An 8,057-nucleotide genomic window follows, 5' to 3' on the forward strand; every position below is an offset into this window, starting at 1 on the left:
AGTTTTCATTGATAGGAAAATGACTTACAAAATTAGCTATTGCCCGCCCAATTTCCATTGTTATCCTTAGAAGAATATGGTGTTTTATGAATATTAATGTTTTTTGTCGAAAATAAAATAAACTCTTATCAGAGTACTTCAACTAAAAAGAGAAATTAAAAAGACCAATCAAACTATGTATCTGATTAGCAAAAAGATTTCTAACTTATGATTTAACTGGACAAGAGTACCTATAGCTAAAATCACATGGAAAGATGTCCCCTCTCTCAAAAAAAACAAGAAAGAAGAATCAAAAACAAAAATCATACAAATCCTGCAATTAACATTATAAAAAGGTAAAGAATAAATGGCATATTCTCTCTGGTAGAACTAGACAACAACAAACCCCTAAATGATAAATGTTTGCATATGCATAAACATATATATTTTCATTGATCCAATCCCAGATCCTACACAAAGTGTTTCTCTATCATTTTCAACAACTTAGGATTCTAATTTCATTATATATATGCCCTTTGAAACCCTAGAAATTCATCGATTCATATGATTTGAATCCCATTTCCCAAAAATTTAGCCGCCATTTCTGACTCTAGATTAATTATTATTGCCCAAAAGTGTGCAAATATGATGGGATTGACAAGCTTTTGTGGCTTGTAGGAGATGGAGTTTTGCAAAAAACCCTAGAGAATGATTTGAGAGAGATGGTGATGAAGAGGAGGCAACTTGCATGGAGATGAAATCTTGAATGACACTGAACCTAACATAACTAAATTGTTTTCTTCATCCCAATGTTGTTGTCTTCATATTAATTGGCATACATGTGAATAATTGTACCCTTATAACTATTTGCATGTGACTCATTTTGAGGATAAGTTATGAGAAAATTATTTTGAGGTCCCTGGATTTTACAAAATTTATTAGTTTATCCTTACTGTTTATACAAATTATTTTATAATCACTTACGTACACCTCCGTTTAACTCTTTAGTCTTTCGGTTGAAAAAGTAACAATTTTATGTTAATTTTATATAAAAAAACTCAAGTGCCCTTATATAATGTAAAAGGGATCCATAAATTTTTTTTTTCTATTTTCCTCTTCACATTATGGAGTCGACTGTTCTTCATCATCCCACCCTCTTCTCCTATAAGTTCGATTTGTTTTTCTCAGGACTCTAATTTTTTTTCTTTGTGAATACATATTTGTCTGTGACTCTATGTTGTGAATTTTTTAAATCTTTTTCTATTTTAATATTTTATGGTTGTTGATTTTTCTTATTCCTTCTAAGTTGTTTGTGAGTCTATCTACATGACATAGTAAGGATATTTAGGTTTTTTAAATAAAATTAACGGAAAAATTGTTATTTTTTTACGGAAGGACTAATAAGTCAGACAGATGCGTACATTAGGAACTATAGAATAATTTATATAAATAGTAAGTATGAACTAATGAATTTTGTAAAAATCCAAGGGCCTCTAAATAATTTTCTTTAAGTTCTCAAATGTCTTTTATTTTGATTTGATCTAACTCGACAAAAAATAAAACACCTTTAATGTGGTAGAATTCAATGGATGTTATTAGGACTGATGGGTGCAAGTACAAATGTTGATAAATTGGATAAAATTTGAATTATGAGGAAAAAAAATTATACTCCTCCGTTTTAAAATTATAGTCCACTTTTTTTTTTTGAGTGTGCCAAAATAATTGTTTCATTTACAATTTTAAAAATATTTTTCTTTTCATTTTTCTACAATACCCTTATATTATAATTCATAAAAATAATTAATAGTTGAATCTACTAGATAATGAAGAAAAAGCCTTAAAATAATTAATTTTAAAATTTTGATATAATAAGTATTTATCCTATTTGCGAATTTCAAGGAATTATTAATATACAATATTTAGAGTCTTTAAAGGTATATATGAAAAATAATAATAAAAAAAAAGTTTATGCTGAAACTAATTAAATTAATTTTTCTTAAATTGTGTGAAATACATTCAAGAATTAGGATTATAATTTTGAGACGGGAAGAATATATTTAAAAAAAAAGAAAGTTGTGAAAATCGAGTTTGAAATGCTATGAACATGTATACATAATTCTCAAATATAATAGAACATGAAACATATACCAATAATTAGTAGAAATTCAATTATTTGGGTCGTAATTTTCAAACAACTTAAGATAATTAAAAATGCAGAAGTTTTTTTTTTAATAGTTTGAAATTGAAAACCCCAAAAATCAATGAAATAGTTAATTTTAATATTTATGAATTTTGGCTTTTCAATTATAACTGAAATTTACTCTTCAATACCAAAAATTAGACATTGAAATGATAGGAAATAAGAATAAAAAAGAAATAGTGGAAATGAAAGTGATGATAATTAGTTATTTTTTAACTGATAGTTGTTATTAGCTATTAACTTTTAACTGATAGTTGTTTATATAACGGTTTAAATTAGAAGTGTTTGGTAAAATAACTGTTTAATTTAAAATGATAAAAAAGACATTAATTATTTAATTAGTTAAATTCAGAAGAAAAAAACAATAATATGATTATCAAAAAAAAAAAAAAAACACTAAACGCTATTGCGTTTTAATGTTTAAGGTTTCGTAAAACGTTTCCTCAATCTGTAAAAGCTATTATAAAAATTATGTCACCAAACTTATAATTCATGGAAATAAAGTTTTAACTCGATCAACGTGCTAAAAATCAATTCAAAAATTGTTGCCAAATAGCCAAAAATTCGTTCTGTCATTGCACATTTACTTGAATATATATGAAATATTTTTTTTTTTTTTGAAAAATAATATTATAAGTTGTAATTGTACTTCTTCTAGTTTATTTATGAAAAATAGAATATGGCGGGAGTGAAGGCAGGCAGGTGTTTTTCTGCAAATAATTGAATATGGACAAAAGCAAACATGCGAATGAAAAAAAAAAGTTGAAGAGGAAGGAATACATCGTGTCGCCATGCAGGTGAAGCGTGGCAGATGGGCTCCACTACCAACATAATACTGCCTTACCTTTATCTAATCGGAGCAGGCAGAGGCGGGAATGGAATTTCCATTTAATTTTTTTTAATAATTATAATAATAATAATAACTCAGAAAGAATTCTTAGAAGTTGGTCCAAATTCTCTAATATAATAGATTTAGGAAAACTATAGCTTAAAAAAGAAAAAGAGAAGTTTGGTCAAACTTTGTACTGTTGCCCGGTCGCTATCCAGCATGTTAAAGAAAGAAAGGCGGCCGAAATTTTTAATTATTCAAAATAGAAATGACCATATTGGATCATGAACTGCATTTTCAAATTGTCGGTTTTAATTTTGAAATTACCAGTTCAGTTCCTAAAAAAATAAAAATTTAAAAGATTTATTAAAACTTTGATTTTGATTTGATTTCAGTTTCGAACTGAAATTAAATTTTTTTTCTCAAATTTTTTAAATTTTTTTATTTATCTATAGCATGAATAAATAATTATGACAATTAATAATATTGATAAAATTAAATAAGTTTCAGCCAATCATGTACGACCTAATTAACTTTTCACTTATATGAGAAGTGAGAGGTCTCGAGTTCAAGTCATCTCGATTACAAGTGTTTTCACCAATTTGATTATTGTGTAGCCCACGGTGTTATTTCGACCCATCAGATCTCCTAATGAATAAAAAAATTATTTTATAAATAAATACATATAAATGATTAAGCATTTCAAAATTTTAAGTTTTATCCTTATTAAATTTATTTTTTAATGAATATATGTGATAATGAGATATTTAAAAAAAATTATATTTTATTTATTAAATATTTAATTATTTTAAATATATATATATAAAAGAAAATATTATTTTTCTTTATATTTGTATGATATGATTGGATAATTTTTTTAAAAATAAAATTTTAAATAGAATATATATAATATTTTATTTAGGAGAGAGATTAAAAAAAAGAAAAAAGTATATTATTTTTATTAATATTTTTATTTTTTATGTTTGTAAGATTTGATTAGATAAATTTTTCAAAAAGTAAATTTTTAAATAGAATTTACATAATTAAACCTGGATGGTAAACAGTTGAAGATTTTAATTTTAAAAAATAATATTTTATTGATATATTTATATATCTATATACATTGAAATATTTTTTTTAGTTGAGTTATCAATTTGATTGTTGTATAGCCCGTAGTATTATTTCGGTCATTAGGCCTCCTAATGAATCGAAAAAAATAATTTTTCAAATAAATACATATATATAATTAAGCATTTCAAAATTTTAATTTTTATATTTACTAAATTTATTTTTAATGAATATATATGATAACGAGACATTTGAAATTTTTATATTTCATTTTTTAAGATATAGATAAAAAAAGAAAATATACTTTTTTATTAATATATTTTTTTCTTATGTTTATATGATATAATTGGATATTTTTTAAATTTTCAAATATAATATATAATATTTTATTTTATTTAGGAGATATAAAAAAGAAGAAAAAAATATATTATTTTTATTAATATTTTTGTTCTTTATGTTTGTCATATTTGATTGGATATATTTTTAAAAAGTAAATTTTCAAATAGAATTTACATAATTAAACGTAGGATGGTAAATAATTGAAATTTTAATTTTAAAAAATATATATGATATTTTATTGATATATTTATATATTTATATACATTGAAACGTTTTTTTGTCCGGTGAGTTTTGAAAGAGTTTTATTTTTAATAATATTTTTTTTATTACTGAATAATTTGTAATTACTATCATTTTAATTTAGTAAGAGATTTATATCTCTCTCGCGATAAATATATGATCTATTGATGGTTAAGTATTTTTAATTTTCTTGATATTTTTTTCTCTTATATCCTAATCTGTTTGACTTAAAAGTATGTACATATATTCCTTTGTCTAATACACTGGGTAAATAATATTGTCACCGTGGTCAAAATGATTTTCATTATCAATTCAGATCATCTTCTCATTTATTTTATTGACTTAGCAGTAAAAATAATTTATTATTATTTTTTATTATAGTTGTATATAGATATTGATTTGGGATTGAAAGTAGGGAGTTGGAGATTGAGTGATGACTTGATTTTCTTTTTGAACACCTATTAGGATTTTAAAAATCTACATTTATAAATTATAGACTAAAGGATTATGTCTAAGGATTAAGTTGAACTTTAATACCATTTTATTATATAAAAATAGAATTAAGTACATAATAAGTAACACTGCAAGTAATTTGCATGGAAAAGTATAATATAAATGAACTACTTATATTTATTATAATCTAAATAAAACTTATATATATATATATATATATATATATATATATATATAACGAGTATAGTCAATGTGCAACACACGTCATACAAAAGACTAGTATTATAAAATATGTGTTAGGCAATGTTGTGATTAAAAAGACCTACAAACATAAACGTTTTAAAATTTAACATCATAAATTATATATCTAACATAGATTTATAATATATATATATATATTAATTGTATGTAGTATCTCATGCAAAATAAATAAATAAATAAATGGAAATTAGTTGGACCCACTAGCAAAATAATGTTGTTTCAAATCAATATCATGAGCATGCCAATGAAATTAATTACCATTCAATTGAAACACTAAACTTTTTATAGTATTATTTTATTAGCTAATAGATTGCCAATGAGTGATAGATTAATTACATTTAACTTTTTAAAAATTCAATCAATTATATCAACTTTTTTTAAAAAAATAAATATAAATTTTTTGGCTTTCAGAGAAAGCAAGTTTTAGAATCTTGTTCACCAATTACTGGTTTTGGAGTCACTTTCCATGTAATGCCATAGGCAGAAAGAGCAAACCTGTAACACATAATATTTTTTTATTGGAGTTCCTAATATCATGCAAATGCAAATTTATTCAAAGTGATATTCACATGGATGATTTTTTTTTTTGAACATATAATTGGTTAATAATATTATTAAGAATTACAAATACTTATATAAATTAGATATATAATTTTACTATTAACAACTGATAGAGTTTCCTGATCATTTAACGAAATAAAAGAATTCGTATTCTTTTAAATAATGAAAGTAAAAATTAAAAAATAAAAATGTTATTTTTTTCTATCTATCTTAATTTTAAATAATAATGGTAATACCAATTTCATGAGTATTTGTGTAATGACTATTTTTCAAGGTAAAACACACAAAGTTTAATTTAATTATATAATTAGATAACTTCTAGGACTACATTGGAAATTCTAAATATTTTTTATTAAAAAATAGAATATATTAGAGAAAAGAAAAATTAACCCCCTTTTGCCTTATAAGAAAAGTTTTGGACCACCTACTAGCTTTTCCATCATAATATTTTTTTTTTAGAAATTTTTATTTTAATATATCAAGTCCATTATCCTAACAAAAAATAGAGTATTAATCTTATCTAACAAATTCCCTAATGATAACAACATTTAATTATTAAATATTAATCAAATCATCAAACAGTCCTTAATCTCATCTGCCAATAGATAGAGAAAGCTTTTTGTACCTAAGCCAGCTGCAAGGGTAAGTTGAAATAACATTCTCTGGAAGGACTGTTTGGTGTACCCAAAATAGACATGAACATCTTTTAAAAGATCTTCAAAATATATTCCTTACATCAGCGTCAATGAAAAAGGCAGCCAAACACACCTACCAACACCTATTCGTGGAAAGAATAAGACAAGCTTCTGATTTCCTTTGTGGCATTTCGAGATGCCCAAATAGTCCTTTTTTTTTTTTTTTTTACAGCGGAAAAAAAAAAAAACACTTTTTGAGCGAAAGGATTATATAATTTAACAGAGTTAAATTTTAAAAATGAATCGGTAATTTTATATTTTGAAGGGTTAAGGCTAAGCAGTTTTCATTATGAGAGTTGAAATTGAGGTTTGTAAAACAACTTTTATTAGGGCAATCACATTCTTTATGTATGTTTATAATTTGGGTCGTGTTATTATCACAAATAAAAAGATTTTTAATATTTCAATAACGATTTATCTTTTTAAGAGAACAGTAAATATAACGAACGCCGAAAATAACTATCAGTGGGATAACTAATTAACAACTATTAAAATAATTTAATACCATACATGATGCGGTGATATTATCCAAAAAAAAATCTTAGCTTGACTATTTAATTTATTATTTTAATACAAAAATATGGCCCAATCGTCCATTTGCAGGTCTTTAATTTATTATTAGACTAAAACAAGCTAATTATAATTGGTGTTTAATGCTTAATTGTGGAAAATTATTGCCAAAAAAGAAAAAAAGCAAACAAGATACTCAAAAAGTTTCTACGTTTTACTTCTTTTCCTTTCTTTTTCTTGACATAAGGTGGTAATTAGCTAAAAATAATTAATGTTAACATGCAAAATTAAGGCTTAACATCAAAGTTTTTGCTGCTTTTCAAATAACAATTATATCAATTTAGTGTGTATAGGAATACAAATATTATTTCAGCTCTTGAATACTATCAAAGCCTGATTAATAGTTTCAATTTTTTTTTATTTTTGTAATTTTGCAAATTATTTAAAAATGATGATTCTCCCGGGATATTTCAGCAGAATTTTTTTTTTCTGAATTAGAGTTTTTCTTTCTCACTATAATTAGGTGTTGAGAGTTGCCATGATTATGACTTGATAATATCTTGAATTTCTGGCTCGGAAAGCGACTAGATTTACATGAATTTAGACTGAGTTTGAAGATCAGCATCGGTTCATAAAGGGACGCATTTCCCTGCTGGGATTTTCTCCATTCATGAAAATTGAACACTCGAATTTCTTATTTAAGAGACTGAGTCCTTTTCACTTAGACTAGCTCCATCAAGTCTTTTTTTTTTTTTTTTTTTGAACAAAATTAACAAATTGTTTTGTTTTAATAATGAAAAATGGTATTTAAAAAGAAAAAAAAATTCTTTTAGGAAATTGAAAATTAAATTATTAGTATAATGGTCGTATTTGGCAATAATTTTTTAAAAACGGTAGTATTTGGTAACATAGCGTTTGAATT

Source organism: Jatropha curcas, chromosome 6 (assembly GCF_041381405.1).
Source record: "Jatropha curcas cultivar XTBG-Jc1 chromosome 6, XTBG_Jcur_1.0, whole genome shotgun sequence".
Lineage (NCBI taxonomy): Eukaryota > Viridiplantae > Streptophyta > Magnoliopsida > Malpighiales > Euphorbiaceae > Jatropha > Jatropha curcas.